Below are 26,761 nucleotides of genomic sequence, written 5' to 3' on the forward strand. Positions count from 1 at the left end.
CAGGAGTTAAGGCTTCCACAGATCTTTCATCCCATCAGCCATCAGGGTTTTCAACAACCACTTCTGACGCAACACCATTTTTCTCTGTGCAATACAAAATGTGCAATATGGTCATGACTAGGTCCTAAAAATGTGAAATCTGTTGTTTATTCCTTAACTTACTTTGTTTTGTAATATAGCTTAAATTGAATATCGTTACTGTTTTTAGATATTCTGCCAAGAAAATGTTCTTTATTTGATGTTATTCTATTTTTTTTTTTTTTACTTCTTACATTTTTTCAGATATATCCATCCATCCATTTTCTATATCGTCAATCCGTCGGTCGGGTAGCGGGTGGGCTGGAGCCTATCCCAGCTGTCATCGGGCGAAAGGCGGGGTACACCCTGGACAGGTCGCCAGTTTTTCAGATATAATTATAGCTAAATGATCTTTAGTGATCTTTTTTCCAGTCGCTCTCGATCTTGTATCCTGCTGCTGCTGTGACAAAGAAATTTCCCCACTGTGCAATGAATAAAGTTCTATCTTATTATATGTATGCATATGCCTTTGACAATGGCATATACATATAAAAAACAGTTGACTCTCTTTTGATAAGAGCTTGAAAAGTAATGTATTCTTCAGGGCCTGACACACAATACTGGTGTCAAGAACCAGCAGCTGGGAACAAGGTTGCACTTGATGAAAACATCACAAAGATGATGCTAATAAGAGAACATGGTGCATGAGGGGACAGAAGTCTACACACACATAAAATAAACCTCAAGACCACATAGATAAAAACAACTAAGCTTAAGTATACTTCAGTCAATACTTGATTTTGCTTGCTTGTATGTATACATAAAAACAGTGGTCCAGTTCAAAGGCCCAGTCGTGTTGTTACTGTAGAAACTAAAAATTCTGCAGTGAGCGTGACAATGTGCGTGAGCTCTTTTTCCCAATGTGTACCTGGATGAAAAGCTAATACTAGTCATTACAACGTTTTGGTGGCTCACATTTGCAATTGTAGCACTAGAACCAGAGACGGCGAAGGTGGCTGCTGTACTGGATGTATTTGGGAGTGGAAACAATGTGAGTGGCCCCACAGGGCATTTACTCAGGTTGGTACAGGGGAAGAATTTCCCTCTTTATATTACAAGCCTACATTTTTAAGAGATTGGCAGTGCTTCAAGTTGTGACCGGGAAATTACAATTAGTCATAGCAATAGTTAGCCTCTATATATCTAAGGTGAGTTGCAGCATTATTGGAGAAGCTGTAGCTCTGAGAGTCTCAGTCCCTCTAACTGGGAGTTTAGGCAAACACACACATATGAACACAACTAAATTAATTGTGTTAACTTGTCACACGATAAACAGTAAGTCTAACAAAACACTGTGCCAGTTCTCAGGATTGTGTTATTAGTTTCGTCTCTTTCTTTTTTTCTGTGCTCTGCTGCTGTTCCCTACAGTGCAATTTATTCTCATCAGATAAAAGTAAATAAAGTAAAGCCAGTACTTCAGTTATCAAGCAGTGAAATGAAGCATACATAAGAATGTGCACAAGTATTCCTTCACCAATGTTTTTTTGTTGAATGTTTAATTGTGGGTATGTCCAGTTAAAATTGAAATTATGAACAGGACAGAACATTTTGGAATGGTGCACAATGGTCCAGATCAAAGTTTATGTTTTTGTTACATTGCCCTGTCGCTGTTCTAATGAAAGACTTAATTTTGCTGCCTCTGTAATAATTTTATTGTCTCTTTAATACTATAAATGCCAGCTAAAGCACAATATTCGACGTTTGTTTTAATTTGCCAAATTAATGTCAACATCAAATGAGACCATTACTACTACAGACAACCAAGAAAGTCTAGACTGTGAGATGTTTAACAGGTCTTGGAAACTGTGTCCCAGAATTCATACATACTTGTATATGCTTATATATATAACTGTATATATTAGAGTTACTCCAATTCCATCTACACTCTACTCATGTGTTAGCAAAGTATGATTCATGGAACCCTCCCTTATCGTCTTCAGCCTTTGACCCCAGAGCTGGCATTTAAGGCAGATTCTCTTGTGCTTGCTGACCTTTCTTCATTCATAGGCTCTGATGTTCCCAAAGGCTGAGCCTCCCAAAGAGCATCACACGGTCTTGTACCCATGCTTGTTTGGTCTGCTCTGTCAAAGCTGCAATGAGTTGGTTCATAATAGCTGAGGTTCCACTTCCCTGGCTGACGTCATGATGACCACCAACTAGCATGTAACGATCTGAAAACAAAAGAGAGAAAAACTGAAGTTGTTAATTTTCCTTTGTGGGACTGCAGCTGATTTTGCTATCCAGTGTTGGGAAGTGTCTGAGTTTTGGTGTCCAGTTGAAATTTGAATCACATTAAGGTACAGAAAGCACATATCATTTTGTCTGACAAAGTGAAATTAAACCGCAGAATTCCTAAACCTATCCAAAAATAGATTTTCTGCTGGAGACTCATTCATGGCCTAACTGCTGTTTAAATAAAAATGTATGTTGTGCTAATCATTTTGATTGGTGAGTATACAGTACTTGTTAAAAGTTTTTGCACACTTCTCTTACGCAGGTTTATTTCTTTATGTTATTGAAGAAAAACACTGGAAACATTCTACAAGATTCTCTAAATGCCAAGAGAAGATGCTTCAGTGTTTCCTTTATTATCTCCTCGAGCATATGAAAAACTGGAGCAAGAAAACATATAGTGCATTAGACAGAATACCAAACGTGCTCCTCCGTGTAGGATTAAATATGTGGACAGTTGTAGTTTCTCTAGTGCAAACACACATAACAACCTAGTGTAAGTGTGCTTGGAGCTTCTTTTCATCACAGTTCTAATAAGTCCAAACAAACTGCACATAATTTCTTGATCTTATGACAAGCTTTCACTGAGGTTAAGGGATAGTCTACTGTAACAGACAGAGATGCATTTAAACACACACAGATATGGGGCGACTGCACCCACTCAATATTTTTATTGATCCTCCCACATGAGGATTTTCACTCATTTGCACACTTCTTACAAGGTCACTCAGTGTTTCAACAACCCAGTGATACATACCTGGTTTTACTAATAAAGTTGAACAAAGGTCTCCAGCAACACACACACACAAAATAATAATGTTGGAGAAATGAAAAGTGAGGAAGTTGCGTTTATATTTATTTTACAGAGGACACCATCTGTTTGTCATTTCAATTTCATCATCCTTTTGGCTTTATTTTCCTCTTCTCAGAATATATTTTACATTTTTATTGCACTTTTCTAGTCTTGCTGACCACTCAAAGTACTCACATCCTCCCACACATCAACCCAGCCTTCTCATTAAAAGTAAAATAAGCTCAAAACAAATATCAGTGTGTCAACTTTTGACTTTGAAAGTTATAACACTCATTGTGATTTTCAAAGTCATGTCTCTTAGAGTGCAGGCTCTTTTTGTTTGCGTCTGTTGCAGATGGGGTAGAGCTCAGAAAACTAGAAATAACTCTAACAAATCAACATTTTAATACCCAAACCTAACCATTGAGATTTGAAGCCCAAAAAGTAAACACATTATTTTCATCTCCTAAAACACACCATATTGTGCTTTATCCCTAACCCTAACCAAGTGAAGTGCATTCTGGCAGCTCATAATGAAAGAAAGGGGTTACAGGGGAGCATCTGTCTCTAGTTCACAGGGAACTCCCAACTAGTCACATACTAACGCTTGGTCAGGAGCCCACCTCATCTGTTTTAAACTTAGAGGATACCCCAAAGGTATCAAATTTGAACTACAGAGTTTTTCAAGCTGGCAATGTGACAGTCGTGGGACGTGTCACTATGACAATGTGGAAAATATTGGTAAAGTTTTTCCAGTGAATTGTACTCAAATGTGTATGTTAATGCCTAACCATGATGTTTCCTCACCTTTAATAGTACTCTTATTATACAGTAGAAAAGTAAGAAAAGTCTAAATGAAGACCGAAAGTCAAATAAAGACAAATGCCTTACATGAAAAACACTGACTTTGACATACAGATGTTTCATACAACCATCTGCTTCATATCTGTTTTTTTAGATACTATTGTCAGGTTCTTCATGCTATTTCTACACCAACCATTGTAATATCTGAATACTCTGCTTTGGCTTAGTACAGTCAACCATCAGACTCACTAGACTTGCAATCATATTAAAAATGTTTCATGTAACCTGTCCATTTGGATTTAGCTGTTACTTTTCCAGGCATACAGAAGTTTGTTCTGATTAAGAAACGAGTAAGCAAATGGATTTGTTTGGTGATTACTTCAGAAAATACACTGATGGAGATCCCTATGTTGTTTGAAAAAAAATCCATTCCAGGTTGCTAAGTTTTGTGTTGAAATTTTCAGACGAGCTAAAAACTAAAGTTGCAAATCTAACAGGTTCTTAGAATAATCTCAGGTGACAGATTTCTAATCATAACTAATTGTGTCATTACTTATCTCTGCTGTTATTGCTTTAATACGCACGTGGACAAAATTGTTGGTACCCCTCAGTTAAAGAAGGAAAAACCCACAATTCTCACTGAAAGCACTTGAAACCTACAAAAGTAACAATAAATAAAAATTAATTGAAAATTAAATAATCAAAATCAGCCATTACTTTTGAATTGTTGATTAACATAATTGTTGAAAAAAAACTAATGAAATAGGGCTGTATATAGAGATGTCTCAATGTTTGACTACACCAAAAACTATCAACAGTATGAACAAAGGAGTTGTAAGCAACATCCAGGCCAGCTGAAAAGAGTATCAATCAACAACCTTTAGCACGCATACTTGCTACGCAGGAATTTTCCAGATAACTTCCTGCAGTAATCAAACACTGCCTTATTTTGAAATTTTAGGAAACTCTAAGCTGTCAGGGTAGACAAGATAGGTGTGTTTAGTGCAAATCTTTGCACTCTGACATGTAGCCGTGTCTCCTTGATTTTTGGAGCAACATAGGAGAGCTATCAATATTGGTGCACACAGTAGCTTTCTGTAGGCAAAGAGAAGAACAGAAAAAACATCTGTTCTGTAGGACATAGGGACTTATAGAAACCTGCCACCTTAGCCAAAGAATGTAGATGCACATCACGCTACTTAGTGCTTTTGGGGTAAATTCTTTAAACAGTGATTACTGCAAAGTACGTAGAATTAAATTACTTGTAAAACTGCAATTTACTTTATCATTTAAGTGAATATCTTGTGTTTACGGGGATGCGTATTAAGCAGAATGGATTAAAACACACAAAGGTTTATTGTGTATAAGAAACACTAATGGCTGAAAAAGTCAAGTCATGTTTTGTTGTCCTTAGACTGGGAGAAATTAACACTTCAGCAGGCACCAGTTGTGGTTTAATGCAGTCATTGGTGGAGAATTTTCTTTTGCATCATTCTATTCAGTCAGCCATTGACCAGTGGTTTTATTATGTCCTTACAGTTGGAAGGTAGTTTGTAAGAATACTTCTCTGGTTAGTTACCAACTGTTGTTATATTTTAGGCTAACGGCAAGGAACTTTCCAACTGTAGCAATACAGCATCATTTTACAATATACTTTTCATCTTATAGGTTTCTGTTATCATTTCAGTGGGAAACTTTTTGTTATTTCAAACTTTTAGCACATAGAGACTCTTTCAGCTATTTATTCTTGCCTCCATTCTACAGTAGAAGTATGAGATGGCTAAACAAACAGGAACGCTCATTGATATAAGTAGAGAATAAAAATAACCTCTTTTTTTCTAAGAGGTATCTTACTTAAAATAAGACATCCCAGAGGAATGGCATGTAATTAAGCAATATTACCCTCGAGGGTGTGCTTTAATGTCATTTGAGCACGACAGTGATGCGGTCAAGTGCCTCGATCCGCAAGCATCCTTGAAGTGCTCAAATGACGTTAAAGCACACCCTTGAGGGTAATATTGCGATTATACAACTAATGCCAACAAAAATAAAATGTATAATCAAAATATATCCCTGCTGATGGACAGTTTGCACTCAAATTTGAATTTTTTTTGCGAGTGCGCGTCGCATTGCCTTGGAAACATATGTGGTCTGACTAATAACTGAAACAAAATCGGTCACACAAGTAGACTCCTATGTGTAATGGAGCATAGTTTACCACTGCAGCAAATAATCCGAGTAGTATTTTAGGTGATGAGTCAGGCGTGCTGTCATGCTGATTTGAGCACGTTCGAAATTTCTTCTAGACCAATCAGATTGCTTGGTCGGAACTACTTGTTGTATAATGAAAATTACAAAAGTGCAAAGACTCTTGTGGTGTTGCCTATATACAAAAGTCAACACAAGAAGTTGTGAGTAACCTAAAAAGGAAAAAAAAGCTAGGAAGAGAGAGCTACACATATACCTGACCAAATACATGACAAATACTTTTTGAACTTGTTCAGATCTGCTGCATGTGTACTGGGTGATCTGATCACAAGTACAGGAAGGAACTCACACTGTGACCACAGGTTGTGGTCATATTCTTGGAAATCTGAAAGAGAATGTGTCCTTTGGGACATTGAAGGACCACCTACTGACCAGACCATGACTTGATGCAAGTTGTCTTGTTCTATATTTTCTTGCACTTCTGATTAAACTTAGATATTTCCTGCCAGTCCTGGAAGATGCCTTTTAACAGATCTTGGCTACAATTTTGGCTTTGAGTCGAGCTGTGCATTTTTCTGCCCCTAAAAACTGGTAGAAGTTAACTGTGTTAAATGTGTTGTTGGGCATTTAAAGACGTATGAGGGGGCTGTGTTATTGTGCATATAAGCTAACAGTATTACCAGATTTATTGTTACGTTGCTTCTGTATTAATCAATGTCCAGCAATAAAGTAAAAAAGCAGGGTAGATAAGACATGCATGAATATTAATTCTGTTCAGGTTTAAGTGTAGAACATGCATATGATCAAATGCCAACAACCAGGTAAAGTGTTGCTACTTCCAGAGAACTTCCAGAGATTTGTGACTCATATTATCTGCTTTAGTGGCCCATTATGTCTGCTTAATATCACACAGTAAATCAGAAAGGTAATTTTCCACCAGTCAGTGGGCAGGACGGGTACAGTGGCATCACGCTGCTGTGAGAACAGAGGAGGAGGGTGTGTAAAGAGGAAAGCTGTGGAGGAGAGGCAAGGACAAGATGAAGGGCCTCCTCTACAGAGAGACAATTAAAAAAGGACAAGGGCAGCAACTGCTAAAGAGCCAGAATTATCCCCAAGGAGTTTCAGGAGTGTAGAATTGAGAAGAAAGGCAACGAGACAACTGACTGCATTCATAATTTAAGATGAAAAAAACATGAATGCAGCACATTAAAGCTCATGCTTGTGTGTGTTTTTGAAAACACATTATCAAGAGCTGTTGAAATGGACTGTTCTTGCGCTTTGTACAAACTATGAAGTCCATAATATGTCAATTATTGTTTTAATTAGTCAAACCAAAACAATGAAATTAATGAAAAACTGACCTTGTAAAATGTCAGAAAACTCTAAAGCTCATCAAAATTTCCCAGAGTATGGTGATAATTACTTACTATAAGATTCAAAGCCAAAGCAAATTCACTTTTGTGTGTTGTGAATAAAACATACAATTAATAATCAAAAGTCTAAATTGTTACTAGTCCCTGCATAAACAGTGCATCCAGAATGGGAAGTAACAAGTTGGAGAGAAAATGTTTTTTTTTCACCTCTGCAAATTTTACCGGATCAATGATCTTCTAATTTCAGATCACAGACGCATGGTCCATACAGCTGCAATGCTTTGTTTTTTATTTGCCCCGTTACTTATTTATTCTACTAAAGGGCTGAGGTCGTGTCCTCCGTATTTTTATTTTTTATTTTTTGCTTAAATTGTGGTGATTTTATATTTGAAAAGCCAAGAGTAGCGCGATTGTTTAATAAAACAGTGGCTCAGTTTGGGCATACGTGCTGCGCGTCATCAACAACAAGCACTGTCGCTATGGTAACTACCGCACACAAGTCGGACTTTGATGTTGTTACCATTAGTGAGTCAGTCAGTCACACCAGTCACTGGAAGAGGAGCACATCAAGCTAAAAATGTCAGTGGAGAGCAGTTTAAGTGGTAGATGAAATGAGAAAAAAATGCATTTTAATGTGGAGATATTTTTATTACAGCCCAGCGTACGACTCAGATAGCAAGGAAACATGACTTTAAGTTTAATCTTGGTTAACTCCGTCAGTACCGGTCGTCAATAAATTTCTACCGATTGAGTCAACATTCATTTTACGATTGAAATGTCAGCGATGACTTCGATTGAAAATTAAACATTTATTCAGTGTTGATTTCTTAATATTGGATGCTGAACCTGTTATATATTTCTGTCGGATACCGGAGCACAATGCAGCAACGCCGCAAAAAGCAGATCGTGCGGGACAGGAAGTCGTGCGCAGAAACAAAATTAAACACCCGGTTAATTTTCAAAATAACAATAATAAATCATTTTCTGTGGTAACTTGCCCTTACTTCATGAGTCATAATGGTCCTTCAAAAAGCCTCAGAATGCCCCATTTTTACCTCAAATTTAAAAAGCTCCGCACCGACCTCAAGGTTTTTTAAGATTTCTGACACGTCTGAAAACATGATGTTGAAATGGAGTATTGTTTTAATTTCAATCAGTTTAGTATTTGACTGTGTTTATAGATTCAAGATTCAAGAGTTTTATTAGTCAAATACATAATCATACATAGTACAATTTGCAGTTTTTTACCTGCTACCAAGAATTAAGGATAAAAATTTAAATATTAATATGTCAAATAAAAAAAACCTTGGCACAATAATTCCACACAAAATAAGAAAAACTCTTCAGTTAAAAAGTGTCGAGTGTAGAGTAATAAAATATAAGTGTAAAAATCTACAATATTAACAATATTATTGACGTTAGCATTAAGGTGCTGGTGAGTGAGATAGTTTTTTATATTCTTCACTAAAGGGAAAATAGGATAGGGAGGAAAAGGCTGAGCCAAACCAAGCTCATCTTTGGTCCAAGCAGCAAGAAGAGGAGCAGTGATAGAGGGAGAGCAGGTACTATGAAAGGAAGCGAATATGCTAGAACTGTATACGTTTTAAAAGTCAGATGTATAATGCATGATAATTTAAGTATTGTGTAAGATTATAATAGAATTGTGTTCAAAAGAGTGAACAGATTAGTCATTATCATAAACATGATAGTGTAATAAGGCTTGGGTGTCTATTTTAAATACTGAAGGAAATATGAAGCATTTGTATATATTATCCCTCTGTCCCAGGACAGTTCATTCCTTTTTATTCTTAATCCATGACTTGATGACATTTATTCTCCAGTTTTACATTGTAACTCATTTGCAAATCATTTAGGATGAGGCTGATGTTCTCTGATAACAAACAAACAAATAAGCCTAAAAGTCATTATGATGTTGTTTTTGTTCCTTTAAGACTCTGACAATGGCCAGATTTAAATAACGGAATTAAAAACATTTCCAGGGGAGCATGCCCCTGAACCCGACTAGAAGTTCTAACTCATGACCTCAGTATTTTTTGGGCCCTGCGTACGGCCCTGGCTGACGTGATTATTCACCCCAGGTTACGATGCCAGTTCAATGGCTCTGCTTACTATTGTGTGTTGTATCAGACTGAGATATAGATACAGTTTAAACCGTGTTCATTGCAGGGTTTGTAAAAAAAAAAAAAAACATAACCACATATTGCAGCTAAGTGTTCAAAATGTAAAATTCTCTTTAAGGACACTTGTACACTTACATATCCTGAATTTGAGGTGATATTTTATTCTAATACAAATTATATCACAGGAGCACCAAAGCACAGCGCAGCCAGGAATTACTATTCACGCTGTTCCTCTTAAACTATTGTAAATCAAACTTTTACCTTCCAATGCGTTTCCAGTCTCCCTTTGGATCCTGCCTGCTTACCAGCCCAAAAAATCAGGCACTCATAGGTATAAAGCTATTAAATTTTTTAAATAACATGTGTCAGCAGAAAAAACAATGAAGCAGCAGCCCTTACTGGTATGCATACTTGCATAGTTCATGTAAAAGCACAAAACAGACAAGCAGATCCCCCATTTATGACATTTGTGATAAATAAGCACTCAGCACATTGGGGAGTTGTATCGATTACCTTAACTGTCCGCAAATACAATTTATACATATATGATGCATACATATTTCAAAGTGTTACCTTTTGGCTTTATTCTTTTCTGCCATTTCCCCTTTTTGAGACAACAAGCAGAAATCGGAGAAATAACGGAATTTTTACAAACCTGGGTACTGCTTTTCTTTCAGGTATCCCACAACATTGTAAATTTTCTTGTAGGAGAACTGCTTTCCAACAGTCAGTTATCTTCGCTCTAAGGTAAAGAAAAAAATACACGAGTCCAAAAGTCCAAAAATTACAGTGGGCAAGAAACAAAAAATAAATTTCATAAAATAGGCTTCAAAATGGCCCTAAATTTGACCAGTCTGGGCCAATCTGATATTTGTTTCCAGAGTGATGAATGCTGAACTATTAGCATGTTGACATCCTGAAAAAAAAAAAACAAACATATATGTATGTTTATGTTTATGCATTTAGCAGACGCTTTTATCCAAAGCGACTTACAAATGAGGATATAACATTACAGGTAACATCAAAGCTAACAATAAGCCACATAGAAGTAAACCACTAGTCAGACTCTGTCAGAGGTCACAGGGGTGACAGTGTAGAGATAAAGTGCAGTAGAGGGGATAGGGAAGTACAGAGTAAGTGCTAGGATAGGAGATGCTCTCTGAAGAGCTGGGTCTTCAGGAGTTTCTTGAAGTTAGACAGGGTTCTTGTAGCACTTGGTGGGTGATTCCACCATCGTGGAATGACACATGAAAAGAGTTTGGATTGTCTTAGGCGTGGTGTAGGCACTGCTAGACGACAATCCTTTGACGACTGGAGTGACCGAGTTGTGACATAAGCCTTTGCAAGAGCATTCAAGTAGACGGGAGCCGTTCTATTAAGCACTTTATAGGCTAACATCAGTGACTTGAATTTGATGCGGGCGGCTAAGGGTAGCCAGTTGAGTTCAATGAACAGAGGGGTGACGTGTGTTCTTTAAGGCTGATCGAAGACCAGACGCGCCGCCTTGTTCTGGACCATCTGCAGAGGTTTCACAGCACAGGCTGGGAGACCAGTTAGGAGAGCATTGCAGTAGTCAAGCCGGAAGATGACCATAGACTGCACCAGGAGCTGGGTGGCATGTTTGGTTAGGCATGGCCTGTTATTTCTTATGTTAAGCAATGTGAAGCGGCACGATCGAGCAACAGAGGTTACATGATCTTTAAAGGTTAGTTGGTCATCAATCATGACATCCAAGTTTCTAGCTACCTTGATGGATCAAAATATAGGGATTCAGTTTTCAGGGATGCAGATGCTGTGGTGTGTGGTTGGTTTGGCTGGGAAGACAAGCAGTTCAGTTTTAAAGTTTTAGTTGGAGGTGATGGGCTGTCATCCATTTTCATAGGTCAGGGAGACAGTCTGAGATTTGTGGTGAGACCGTGTGGTTGTTAGGTGGGAATGACAGATAGAGGTGGGTATCGTCAGCATTGCATCGGTATGAGAAGCCATGTGATCGGATGATCTGGCCCAGTGAGGTGGTGTATATGGCAAAGAGAAGAGGTCCCAGTACTGAATCTTGGGGGAAAACATGCATGGTTTAATATACATCACAGCAAACTTTCATGGATGTATTATTGAAATTTGCATGCAGTTGCTCTCACAACAACACCACGTCTCAAATTCTTCAAATATAATTTATGGTTGTTTTGGCGTGCACACCAAAGACAACCTATTTGTACCTACTTGTGAGGAGGACAGTCAGTCGTGGGATATTCTTAATTTTTGACACCGTCTTTCTATATTTAGGCATAATTTTTCATGAATAAATTGCAATATGTTATGTGGTGTTTAACCTAATCTTAAGACCTGGTTAGGACCAAATGACTTTCTAAAATGTCCTGGTATCTAATAAGGGTCTGACTTACATAACTGTACTTCTTGTAGTTGGTAATGCACTTGGAGGTGGACGTCAGGAGATATAAAACTCAATGCCAGTCAGTCTGCATTGATGGAAGGGAGATAGAGACTGTTCAGACCTGCAAATACCTGGGGGTGGTGCGGGATAATAAACTGGAGTGGTCTATCAACATAGAAGCAATGTATAGGAGGGGCCTGAGACAGCTCATGGGGGGGCTATCTATTCTATTATATATATATATATATATAAAAAGAACGTATTCAAATGCATTCAAAAGATAGTTTAAACATGACATGACGTGTTTCGTAATAAATGCTGAGAACTAACGTCTCATCTTTAAATGACCTAATCAATACAGAAAGAACATTCGTGTGTAGGTGTATAATTCCGGTGGGCGCTCTCAAAGAAAAATAACATAATACTCAAATATACACACACAGGGTGCCACCTGATGCATGCATCACTGGACATTGTGTCAGCTAGCTCTGCTGCCTTGCTGGATGGCTGTGAGCTCAAGAGGGGCTGATGGCGGGATATCTGAGGGAAATACATATAAAACGCCAGTAAAGATGTAAAGCAGAGGCTCAAACTGTATGTGACAGAGGTCTCCTGCCCAAAGCACAGCACTACACCATGACAGGCCACTTTTCCAGCTTCTTTCCTGTCTGCCGTCCCTCCTAGCCTGCCTGTCTGCTTGCCCTCTTGCTCCTGTTTAATGCATTATAAAAATTCACTGCCTTCTCTTATCGGTGCCACATAACCCATTTATCACTTTTGACAATGGCACAAATGACTATGGCTAAAGAGGAGGGATGGAACATGTGGCCCTTTTGTGTATTCAGTCTGCAGACTTGCGTGAGGAGAGAGAGATTTGTCAGAGTAATTCTCCTTCATGATGAATGGGTTTACAGATAGAACTGCTTCTACAGGTAAGAGCTGACTCAGACTTGTGTTTTGAAATTTGATTAAATTGTTTAAAGGGATTACAGGGCCTCTCTCTCTTGTTTTCCCAAAATAAATTAAGTATATTGAAATAATTCACAGGCAACAAATTTAACAGGTAATAGGAACTGGTAGAATGATCCCTAATTTCAAAACATATCAAATTTGGAGCTTTTTCTGCAGGTGAATTTCAAGATACGCCAAAAAATACCCTTTTTTACACTAAGCTAATCATGTTTAGATACTGTGTTCTTAATACCAGTGCCAGCTAACACAAGTGATTGAAAGGCAATAGCATAATTACCTCAGTAAGCTGAGGACCATGCATATACATCATACTAGAACTTAAGTTGTGTCTAGCAACTACTATTTTCTCCCCAAGCACGCTCATTAAGGCTAGTACAACATGAACGGATAGCATTTTTTGTCGGTATCCACCAGGCGTTTGTGGATCACAATTGTTAATAAGCACCTATTTTTTCTGTGACTGATGAAAATGGATCCATCACTTTTCTTTTTATCCAGGGGTTGAGAATGTCAGTTTCAGAGTCTCCACATAAGAAGCAAACAGCCCACATTCAAGTGTAAATAATAATAATAAAAAAGGGAGTTATAGCCTAAGTACAGTAGCCTGCAAAAGAATGGATGGATCTGGGTGTTACGGTTGATCCAATTTGAGCCTATACATATCTCTAACTACTGCAAAAGTAATTCAATGGACTTAGTGGTAATTTAACCCAAATGTTAATTTCATTGCTGTACTGACTTAGTGGTGGATGGAAATGTGTGAGGGAATCAGATGAAGAAACAAAAGAAACATTTAAAACATACAACAGAGAACAAACAAAAGCAGCAAAAACTCCAACAGAACTGGTGGATACATAAAAAAAAACTGGTGTCGATTACAAGGTATCTGACATAACTCTACATGAAGAGATTAACTCGATTATAGCTATAGTTGGGTTCTGCTCCTTATCTGAGTAATGGTAATTATCCTTGGATATATGGCAGTGAATGAATCAAATCACTGGCACAAAGCATGTCATACCCCAGTACGATAGGTAACGCTAGACCCATTTCAACTATCGCTAATAGAGCCACTTCCTGTTGACTTCTTCACCACCAACAACAACAAAACTAAGGCATTCAAGAAAGATGGCAAAAAAAGAGCAAGATGAAGTCTGGTTATGGCACAAACGTGGTGCACAACGGCGCATTCCCCTTCACGTTGTTCTTCACGTCTTTCTGACAGTGGTAACAACAATAGTAATATCGTCTCCTTCGACTTCCGGGTGACGATCGCGGGAAAAAATCTTGAGCATGCGCAGAACGCTCGATCCGATCCAATGTCGTCTACATGGACGTTCAGTGGGCATTTGGATCGAGTTATCTCAGGGTTTTAATTCGATCGCAAGTAACCCGATCCAATTCAATTTCTTGTCAGATTAACGTGTCTACATGAGCTGAATAACTCAATCTTATTGTAATTTAGCCCTTAATCCAATCTGATGGCACACATGTAACTGCACTGACTGAGTAAATATCCACAGGGTGATGACTAACTTAATACAGATAAGATAATACAGGACACAAGTATGAAACAAAGCAAACACAGGGAGCAAAAAAAGCTAACAGAACAAAGGGAAAAACTTTGTTAATGACAGAGGATACAAGAATAACATTTCAAAACATTATGAAAATCCAATGGACAGCAGTGTTAGAAAGGCTGCTTCATGAAGACAAATGTTATCTCCCTTCACAGCCTTTCTGTAAAATAGTCTCTTAAACAAAATGCTTAATGTCTACCTGCTTAAAGAAACGCCTCCCATAACAGGTGATGAAAATAAGCTGAAAAAGAATCAAGTGTCAGTCTTGATGGTTCTACAAAATCATTAAAGTTGTGTTTGTCATGCCTTTTGTCATTCAGTTGAGGGTGGTTCGTCCAATAACCGGAAGATTGGCGGTTCGATTCCCACTCTCTCCACTCAAACAAAGATTGGTGAAACTGACAGCTGGAGGGGTGTCAGTCCACCTCTTTGTCACGGCCGAGGTGCCTTGAGCAAGGCACTGTACCCCGATGCTTCCCAGGCACTGTGAATGTCTGCCCAGCGGTTCAGTGTATGGCATCTGTCTCCATGAGTGTGTGACCCTATGCATTTGCATGTGTGTGTCAACAGGTGCCAACTTTCATGGGTTAAAAGCAGAGGACAAATTTTGTGTGTATGCATGACAATAATTCTGATCTTAATCTTAATCTGAGTTCAGCATCTTGTATGACACCTAGAAGGAGAGAAGATTGAACTACCAGCCTTTCATAGGATGATCACTCTAGCACCTAAACAATGTTGTGTGTAGATTAGGTATAGATTAGGAATGAAGTCATACTGGTCTCCATTTGGTGTTATTTTCAAATTGCTACACAGGGACAAATCCAGCCAGCTTCTGTCTAAAGTATAAAAACATGACCACCAACAACAAAATGGTTACCTGAAAGTACCTGGAAAACACCCTGGAATTACAAGGTTCCATGTGCGCCCAGAACAGTTTTGAGATAATCTATTTCTTGGTTTTTCAGATTTCAAATATCAGGAATAAATGTCGAACAAGTCTCTTTCATACATACGATTAAAAACACTTAAATTTAATCTAAGTGTTCTTGAGATCTCTGTATTTTCCTCATGCAAAACTACAGTATGTACCTTCTCATGCTCTGTATGTAACTCAAAGACGTCATATTGGCTATATTTATTAAGCTTAAATTAGCCAAACTGAATGACTATTACATTACCTATTTTTATTCTTATCACCCATTGATTTAAACTAAAATTGTCATTTAATGACGCTGATTTATTCTCATGGAGAAGCATCTCAGTTTCATTATCTGCATGGTATTTGATGCAGATTTGAGAAGAGAGAGCAGTAAGTGAAAGTGGGAAACCTGCACATCGCCATCAATATGTGTGTAACTGAAGGGCCTAGGAGGCCTTTTTATAAAGCCATTTCAAGTTGTTCTGCTTCGCTTGCCTCTCCCTGTGCGGCAATGCAGTGTAATTGCTACGGAAATTTGGTACACTTTTGGCATTTGTTCAGAGGGTGAGAAAGAGGGGAAAAAAGACCAGCAGGGGAGAAAGAACTGCATCCTTTAAAGAGTTTAGAGAGCAGAAACTCTAAGAAAAAATTCAGCTGAATTGCTGAAATCATATTTAGCAGCTACGATGTTTTTGACACCATTGACAGGCTTAAGATGACTGTGTGTTACTAAATTCTTGTTTTTCTATATTTGCTGGGTCCAAATATACTTATGGAATACAACTAACTTAAAAGGTTTTTTGACAGTGATAACTGTGGTGACAATGATTATATGAGTGAATATATTCATGTTTTAAATTGAGCAAAAATATATCATAAAACATATAATTTCCAGAAATTTTGAAAAATGTTCCAAAATACAATAAAAACTTTGTCAATTGTTTATGGATTTAAATCTTTATCTAACAGACACTAGTCTAAATAACTCATTGTAGTGTCTTCACTGACCAACAACAGTGGTCACACAAAGTTGGGAGGCAAAGCAAAACAGAAAAGCTTACAGAATCAACAACTAACAGTGGTCTGGATGATTCCACAATTAGCAGATCAACAGGTGAGGGTCTAGGTATGAAAGGAGCATCTACCAAAAGATCAGTCAATCCAAGCAAGGATGAATTGAGGCAAACTCGGTCAATGAATTATCAAAAGCTTTAAAAAACCCTTTGGGTTAGGTCTTTTGACAGCAACAGTGCATGATACCCTCAGGAAGTGTGTGGCAATTTCAGTGCATAAAACAAGACAACAAGAACCACAGTTGGAGGCAGGTGACCTCCAAGATCTCAGGTGGCATGGTTTGAGAAACCATCTTACGTGTGTGATCAATATAGCCACATGGGCTCGGGACAAAAGAGTGGTCTGTGGTCTGATGAGTCTATGTGTCAGCTGCTTTTGAGAAGAAAAAACTGTCTAGTTCTACGTGTCGCAGATGAAAAAGACCGTCCGGGCTGCTGTCAGAGAAAGACGCAAAAGCCAGTGTGATGGTATGGGGGTGCATCAGTGTCCATGGTATGCAGGACTTTAAGATGTGTGAAGCTACCACTGATGCAGATTTTTTAGAAATGCATGCTAATCTCAAGTCTTCTCTTGGGTGGTAAGTGTTTATTTTAGCAGGATAATGCCTCATTCTGCATTGTTACACCAGCTTGACTTCACAAATACAGAGTTTGTGTGCTTGACTTGCCCGCCTGCAGTCCAGATCCATTTCTAGACTATTAAAAAAGTCAAGTGTATTTTGAGGAGAAAAATCAGACAAGAACAATCACAGACTGTTGAACAACTGAACACTTGTATTTAGCAAGAATGGACAACGATTCATCTTGTAAAACCGCAACAATTTGTGTCTTTTGTTCCCAAATAAAAAATAAATGTTGATGTGGGTATACATAAGTATCAAAATTAATCTAAGAATAACATATATACATGTATTTTGTAGTTTAGTGATTTTCAAAACACAAATTGTGGTGTTATCTGCATTTTTTCCAGGCACGGGGGCCAAGAAAAGGGTCCTAGGAAAAAGAAAAGTAATAATCTGAAATACTCTAACTCCACGATACACACAATTTTACATGTAGTACAGACCAACAGTCATAACACCATTGACAATGGCTTTGTTCACACATTATATCATGCAGACAACATGCCTCTTTCATGTTTCTTTCATGATGCAACTGAACCCAAAACCTCAAGACTAGAACTTAACTACCCAGACACTCACAAACTCACCAAGAAAGAACAAACACACTAAATAATCAAAAACAACAAAAAGACTAAAAAGAAAAAGCAAAGAAGAACCTTGATCTAATAATTTATTATTTGAAGTGACATTGTTATCAGAATACAAAGGTGGGAGATAAAAAGCAGCAAGTGAATGTGGGAGACTTTGCTTGAAAAATTGCCTCGGGCACAGTTATATACGTGGAAAACTAATACCAAAAAAAAAAAAAAATGGAATTACAGTGTGTGCTTGTTTGTTGCACAGCAGGGACAGATTGCAATATTTAAAGCTGTTTAACTCAAACAACTAAAGCTAGGGTCTTTTAAAAGATTTAGTATTCACATTAGAGGTTGGCCGACAGTGAAATGGCTAATATAAAGAATAATAATAGTTTGGAGCAGGAAAAAGTCAATAGCTGATTAATCTACCATACCCTTCAACCCTTGCACCACTATTGGAAATAAAATCTTAGACTTCATTAGAAAACAGCTTTCAGCAAAACAGCAGTTATCCTCTGCCAAATGCATTAATAATTCCATATTGCAAACAAGAGGTGCTCATAATTTAAGAATGAAGGAGTCTCAGCTGACATTCACTTTCACATGTATTATCTCAGGTACACAATGGCAAGTAGAAAACACATAAGGAGGTCAGTGCCACAGTACATCATGCTGCCATATCTTCTCTTAGTAAATATGACACATGTGCACGGTTTTCCACATGATGTAAAAGAATAGGTGATTTGGCAGATCAAGGCACCTTCATCTACTGCTCCAATGCTCATGCTCTCTTGCCATTTCTGGTTTACAGGGGTTTGAAAAAGTCTTAACAGAGAAGCCTCAACCTAACCAAAAAAATGTGTTTTTACAAGTGAAATAGTAAGTAAACCAAGTTCCTTGTTTCATAGGCTATTTCATAGGCTATGAAAAAAACTGCAAGTAAAAAAGCTAATAAATGAGAGCAAGGAACTTGCCCCACCACCTCTTCTCCAGATACTGCATGACAACATTGTTGCACCCTCAGAAGTAAACACTTCAGAAGTAGATTCGCAACGTTGGCTCTCAGTATTTAATATGACCAGGGTTGGTGTTTCAGTGACCAACAACAAAAGACACATTTGTCTAGCCCACGAATGCCAGGAGCTTTGACCTAACACCAGTATTTTAAGGCCTATGACTGATACTGGGTTGGATACTCTGTAGAATTGGACCAGATGGGCTAGCCTTCACGTCCCATTATCAAGAAACCTTGTAAGTTTATGGCCATGTTGTTTGTTAAGCGCTTGTACTTTGTTAGACCACCTTATCGATATCACATTAAATATGAGCTGGAAGCATTGCTCACAACTTGATATGAAAAGATAAATAAATACATACGTACCAACAAAGCCAATCAAGTGCCTTTTTATGATTTGACGGCTGATTGAAATAACTACGTCTGACAGTAACTCTTTGATTTTATTCTGTTTTTATCAAACATAAACACTACACAAAGCTGGGAGATGGGGAAAAAAGTGTACATATTTGGTGTGCCAGCATTCAACAGCTTTTATGTGTGCACAGTCAGTCAAGCCTTGCCAGGGTAAACAGGGGCCTGCAACACCCCATTCGAGATAGTGATGGACAAGCTTGGTAATTGTCTGCTCAATAGACAGACACTCCGATAGAATCAGAGCCAAAGCACTGGGGCCTGATGGGACAGGGGGTGTTCAGTGAAATCTTCAAGGACTGAAGGCATGAAAGAAGTGGACATCTTCTGTAAAAAAAAAAAAACACACCGACACTTTTAATCATACATAGATACAAGACCACATATAAAAGGAGACAACAAAAAAGTTGTGAAGTAAACATGAAGAAAACTGAGGAAAGGGGAAAAAAGGGGGAAGTCAAGAATGATATGTGACAGATGCATTGGTAAAATCTCCCTTTCACAGTGGTAGTTCATGTGTCACCATACTGTAGCAGATGAAACAAAATGAACTGACTTTCAAAAGACACGAAGAGAGAGATGAGACAAACATTTCAACATTTCAATAAAAATTTGTCATTTTGGTTTTGTTTAGTTGCGAAATAAAATTCATAACTTTTCCCAACATTTTAGGTCCTCACTAGTCTGTCAGGACTTCATCATATAACTTTATTTTTACAATCATGATTGAGGATGTCATGCCAATTTAAAAGATCATACTTGATTTTTCAAACCCTATAATCCCAGCAATCAGTAGGGCTCCTCTTAACCACTGTCTAGCACTCTGAAAATGAAAAATTATTTATGCAAACAAAGCAGAAGGCAAATGTGTGTGTGGCCATTTTGTTAGTTCATCGTGTAATTCAGACATGGCGGTTAAAAGGAACGGTGGAGGTCAGTTTGAAGCTGGGAAGTCTTGCTTAGAGAATTGCTTGTTCGACAGCAAGAAAGTCTGCAAATTACAATTTTCAACTGACCACAAAACATCTTTAATAGATTTAGTAGACACTGGTGTTATATTCTACAGTAGCAAACAGCAAGCAAAAACAAGTAAAAAGCAATTAAAGTTTGGACTGTTGAGAATGACAGAAGATAGCCTCGAAGACAGAATTTAATAGATGAAGACCTCTATGACTGTTAACTGACTGCAAGCTGTCTCTGCAGTTGATGTCGCTGTGATCACATTATTGTTTAAGTGTAATTCATGCAAGTTTGAGCCATATGCACCTGCTGTGCTGCCAGGTTCATACCTTGAATTCTTGTATTGACGCCTAACAAGGGCTTCCACTGAAAAAGCATGCTGTTACCCAACAATATTTTAGCCCCAATAATGATCTTTTCTAAATCCTAGCTTGTTAGTTTTGATTCCTAACCCTACTCAAGTTGTTACACTGCTTAAACTTAACCTGTAAACTACGCTCCCTCATCTAGTTAAAGCGAGTAAGTGTATCCCTGTTGTTAATTCTGATTTTTCTTTTATATCATCATTGTGTAATGTAATTAGATTAGCTTGAAGTCAAAATGAAGATCTGAATGAATGAATTATAATAATATGACTATAAAGTCTAGCACAAAATGTGCATTGCACAATAAGAGGACATAACAACATAAATTTAATGAATAATGTTACCAGACTTACAAAACCCTTCACAACTGAACAGGACTGTATATGCTGTATGTGCACAGGGAGATTCACAGAGAGGAATACATATAGACAATGTGAGGTTGACCAAGTCATCTTGTTAAGGTCTGCTGATCTCCACAGAGGGCCCCTAAGCAATTAACCAGTTCCCAACAATACAGTCAGCCTTAATTGAATGGGAATTAAAAGAGAAAAAAAAATAGAAAAAGAATTAGAAAGAAAAAATGGAAAGAGGCAGGCAGATGGAAACAAATGATACAGGGATCCCAAGTGTGGTCATAAGTGCAGCCAATCGATTGGAGACAAATTACATCTCCCTCACTCTCTGTCATGCCTTTTGTCTCTCTCCCTCTCTTGGCCTCTTCCCTCCCTTTTTCAGACAGACACAGGTGGACATTAAAACTGTCCAATCGAAACCCTGTAGTACCTCTGCCACAAAAGCCAAATTAAAAGTATCTCATGAACCTTTATAATGAAGGGTATCAGCCACGATACTAAAAACCAATACTTGTACTACATGTCAAAAACACTCAAATGGGCTAAAAGCTTACAAGGAAAAACGGAACACCAAAATGATAAAGGTGGTACATACATGCCGATTCAGCCACCCTGCACCACAGAATCAATAATGGGTGGGGTGGGGGCAGGTGGGCGACGGTGGTTTGGGAATCATGGATTGTCTGTGTAACACAGTCAGACTGCACTTGTTCATAACAGTAAAAAAACTTTTTGAGTATGTTTGTGCTTGTGTGACATTTATCTGACCAACATTGGAAAAACACAGAATGCTGTTTTCTTGTCACTGACCAGCTGTTTGGGGTGGAAATGGGAACGGACAGACCGCACAGGTGCAATGGAGAAACATGCTGGCAACAACAGATGACCACTGAGAGGAGGCTTTAGTGTAAGACAAAGGAGTCAGAACAAGGGAGAGACAAAGCTGAGGGCTGCACTGTGGCAAAGAACTGCAGCGACGATGCTGAGATAGATATAATCTGATTCCTGTGCAAATCTGCCACATCAATCAGTTCCAGGGATAAAATTCCACTGCAATTTACAGAGCACATTAACCCAAAACCAGAAGTTCTGTACTGTGATAAGTCTTTAGTGAATCAGTCCATGCTTGGCAAGAGTGGGACTGCACCTTGAGATACATAAAGTCTGATTGAGATATTGTCTGGACCACAGGGATGGAAAGAGGTTTCGATGTACTGTAACATACTATCTCTTGTTATTGTTGGATACCAAACTTCAAATTTTTCCTATTTGTAGCTTCTTTTTTCTTTTTCTTAATTTAGTCATTCTATTTTTCACATTTATTTTTGTATGCCATGTCATGTGATTTCTGTACCAAGAGGACTCTTAGTTTTGATTATATCAATTATATAACATAAATTATAAAATTGATAATTTCCTAATTATGTCAATTATTTATTTTGATTATATCACATGTCATTTCACTTTAGGATAAATAAAGTGTTTTTTTTTTTTATTCAGTTAATTACACAGAAGCAAATAATTTCCTATGCCATAATTTTCCCAAATCTGGCTTCGCATTGGAAACAACATATATTTTTCATATTTCAAAATGAGAAAAAAAACATCCTCAGTTGCATCCTACAATTAAAATGATCAAAATAGGCTAAATGCTATAGACGGTGAACATTTTTAAAACACACTATCTATTTAGAGAAGTGTTGAAACAAAAATTAGATGTTATTTTATTAACGAGTGGAACATTCAGAGTTTGTGCAGCTTCTCAGTCAAGAATTATATACTGTTGCCCTCCCAGAACGATACAACTCATATCAACATTTCAGAAAATGGCTCCTTGAGACGGTGGTGGTATGATGGTTAGCGCTGTTTGCTCGAGGGTTCCTGGTTCGAATCCTGTGTAGAGTTTGCATGTTCTCCCCTGTGTATGCGTGGGTTCTCTCTAAGTACTCTGGCTTCCTCCCACTGTCCAAAAACATGCATGTTAGGTTAATTCGTGTCTCTAAATTGTCCCTTAGAGTGAGTGTGACTGCAAATGGTTGCTTGTCTTGTTTTTGTGAACCCGTGATGAACTGGCGACCTGTCCAGGGTTGCATTGCATTAAAATCTCTGTTGAAATCTTGTCCATAATGTTCTGAGACATATTACAATGACAGTCTGATCTTACCAGTGGCAAAAATAAGGAGATAATGAGAATTTAATTGAACAAAATTGTCCTTTTGCAATTATGGCCATTTGGCCAACCCAATCTCATCAGAGATTGTAAAATCGGAACATTTGTTCACCATTTTCAATATGCAGTGGTTTCACAATCCAGGCATGTTTTTAACTATTAACAGGTGGGAGCGAAGTAAAAAAGTACAATGAATCTGTTTTTTTTTGTTCTATTTTTTCATGCTTTTTGAGTTTTCTGTTACCATGGTTTTATCATTTAATCTTTCGGTATTATGTTCTTAGTTTGCTCACCTTATCCATGGTTTCAGCCCTGTGTTTGGATCTGGTCATTACTATTAGTATCCTCAGTTTCCCTGTCTGGTTCTCAGCTCCATTTCCACACCTGATTTTTTTTAGTATTTTATTCATATGCACAATGATAAAAACAAGAATTTAATTTAATAATACAAAAACAAATAATTGTGCAGGAGAGGAAAAGAAGTCCAAAGGGCTTATATAAAATCCTCCCCCTCAATACAAAATCACTAAAACAAATCAACCAATAGAAAAAAAAAAAGGAAAAGACACAAACAAACAGATAGAAAATGTCCATAAAATTCCAAATTCATTTAAATGAATTATACTAAACATAAAGTATTATTTTTTCCTAGATAGAAGATACTTCACCAAACTAGTCCTAAAGATTTTGTAGAATGTTATAAGTTCAAGAGACCTATCTAAAGAGTTCCAGAGTTGGGGGCCAGGGAATTTAATAAAATACTTATGACTGGAGGTACGACAAAGAGGTAAATGAAAGTTCAGACCTCTCACTGAGTAAGAGGGAATATCTGATGATAACAGAAAAAAACTTGTGCCTGGAATGTCTTGTTTGTAAGGAATGAACTTAAACATAAATAAATAAATGTTTGAAACATGTTAATTGAAAAAAATTATAAAAGTTTAAATTAGCTAAATAAGGGTGCAGATGGTGTTTGACTAGTAGAGTTTGAAATCATTCTCAAGAATCTTTTCTGAATTGAGATTAATTGATTAAAGTACGAAAAATATAAAGCACCCCAAACAATGTTACAGTATGTCAAATACGGATAAATTGAACTATAAAATAATGTCATAAGACAAGACTGATTAACTAAGGAAGAAACTCTTCTGATAATGCCATAGGACAATTTTTTTGCATACATACTCAATATGGTTTCCCCAGGACAATCTTTCATCAACTAGTACACTGTGGAGACATAAATTTTATTGATGAGACAGGAGACGGAGGTGAGTCGAGTCCGTTTGCTCTCCACAAATTATATATCTCAGAGCAACCGTAACTCAGAAACTGAGGTACAAGTCCTCTGGTGAATGTCTCTCCTAAATTCCTTATTGTGGGTCACTACAATACCAAGAAATTTTACGCATGTGACTTGTTCAGTTTCAATATTATTGATTTGCAGCTTTGAATCCTGCTTAGGAAATTTTATTTTTTTTTTTCTAAAAAGTATATAATTAGATTTGTTTACATTCAAGGAAATCTTGTTAATCTGAAACCATCTTGAGGCGTATTCTAGCATGGTATTGACATTCTGATTAGACATCCAAAGTCAGAGTGAGACATAAATAAAATGGGTAGAGAAGACTCAGACATTACAGTGAAATCATCAATAAAAATTAGAAACAGAAGGGGCCCAAGAATTGGCCCTTGAGGCACATCATAGTATAATTTTGCTTTCTTAGATTCAGGATCATTAATACAAACATATATTGTTCTCTGTTACAAAGATAATCTTTAAACCATTTGGTCACAACATCTTGAAGACCATATCGGTGGAGGTGTGACAGGAGAATATCATGGTCAACTGTGTCAAACGCTTCAGAGAGATCCAAAAAAAATACCAATAGCAAACATATTTTTGTCCAGAGCAGTAGAAATTTGATCAATAAGTTGCAAAAGAACCATATATGTTGAATGCTTTTTGCAAAAACCATATTGGTGTTTGTACAATATGTCATTAACATTGAGGTGTGTACTAACTCTTGTATAAACAAACGTTTCCAGGACCTTGGAAAAGCACGGTAGGATAGAAATCGGTCTATCATTGTTAAAAACACTGGGTTCTCCTTCTTTAAAAAGAGGTAAGACCTTTGCCACTTTCAGATCACTAGGGACTACCCCCATCTTCAGTGACACAGCAAAGACGTGTTCAAGGTTTTCTAATGAAGGGAAGTACTTCTTCTAGGAGCTTAGGCTTGACTTTGTCGTGACCCGCTGCTGAGTTATTAAGATTTGTAATGATGGTTGATCACTTCATTGATTGTGGCTGGTTCGAAGTTTTGCAGAGCAGGGAACACACCAGTAATATTATCTATAGGGCAGTTATTAGATGGCTACCAACACTTACAAAGAAATTATTAAATTAATTGGCTATGTCAGAAATATTGGAGAATGTGGACTTGCCATCAGTAAATTGGGATGGAAATTTTGCAGGTGCTTTTTTTTTATTTGATAGTTCACTAATAATATTCCATGTATTTTTTATGTTGTTAGTCAATTCTTTAAATTTATCAGAATAATATTTCCTCTGTCCCCTACGAAGTAAATAAGTGAACTTCTTTCTATATTTTTTTAATGTATTATAGTTCTGTGGAGTTGGATTAGAAATAAACCTTTTATGTAATCTCTTTTTCTTCCTTGAGGATTTTTAGAATCCAGTAGTGAACCAGGGTTTATTAAAACCATGTCTTTTATTGATTTTAAGTCTCACAAGTGGAAAGCACTCATTAAATACGGTCTTGAACAGATGAATAAAAAATTGATAAGCTTTGTTGGCATCCTGCTGATCATAAACATCATCCCAATTTACTTTTTGAAGCATTTCTCTAAAGCGTTTGATGTTATCTTCATTAAATTTGAGGAAACCTGTTCTAACATTTGGGCCCTTGTGTTTGAGACTATTACTTTTAGTGATATGGAATACAGGAAAGTGGTCAGAAATATTAGAATATAATATTCCTGAATTAACTGGATAATCAAATGTGTTAGTTATAATGTTATCAATAAGAGTGGCTGTCTTACATGTCACTCTGGTTGGCTTATCAATAAGAGGAAGAAAATAGGTTGAATATCCATCCATTTTCTATACCGTCAATCCGTTATTCGGGTAGCGGGTGGGCTGGAGCCTATCCCAGCAGTCATCGGGCGAAAGGCAGGGTACACCCTGGACAGGTCGCCAGTCCATCACAGGGCCACACAGAGACAAACGAGACAAACAAACATGCACACTTACACTCACTCCTAAGGACAATTTAGAGTCACCAATTAACCTATGCATGTTTGTGGACGGTGGGAGGAAGCCGGAGAACCCGGAGAGAACCCATGCATACACGGGGAGAACATGTTAGGATGAATATAATACATTTTAAAAATTAACAGTAAAGGAATGGTTCTCAGTACTGATAAGATTGATGTTAAAATATCCAAGTAAATAACAAACTTTACCACAAGCTGATAATCAATCAATCACAGCTGCAGTCATTTACTCATCAGTTCCCTCAATATATATTACCCTTGTTTTCTTTTAGTCTTTGCCAGATCCTCGTCATTATTTCTGCCATCCGAGCTCCTGTTCATGTTCTTAGTTTGCTGTCAGATATTAGAATTTTTTATTACACAGTTGGTTTTTGGTGTTCCCGCTAGTTTGTACTTTTTATTATAGTTTTCAATAAGC

General features: G+C 37.4%; 1 pseudogene; it reads right to left on the bottom strand.

Moving 5' to 3' along the window:
- Nucleotides 1-2,079: 2,079 nt before the first annotated feature.
- LOC140312459 (piggyBac transposable element-derived protein 4-like) overlaps nucleotides 2,080-26,761 on the bottom strand; it is a 41,480-nt pseudogene continuing 16,798 nt past the window's right edge.

The sequence above is a fragment of the Leuresthes tenuis genome, unplaced genomic scaffold (genome assembly GCF_036924035.1).
Source record: "Leuresthes tenuis unplaced genomic scaffold, fLeuTen1.0.hap1 SCAF_7, whole genome shotgun sequence".
In the NCBI taxonomy this organism is placed as follows: domain Eukaryota; kingdom Metazoa; phylum Chordata; class Actinopteri; order Atheriniformes; family Atherinopsidae; genus Leuresthes; species Leuresthes tenuis.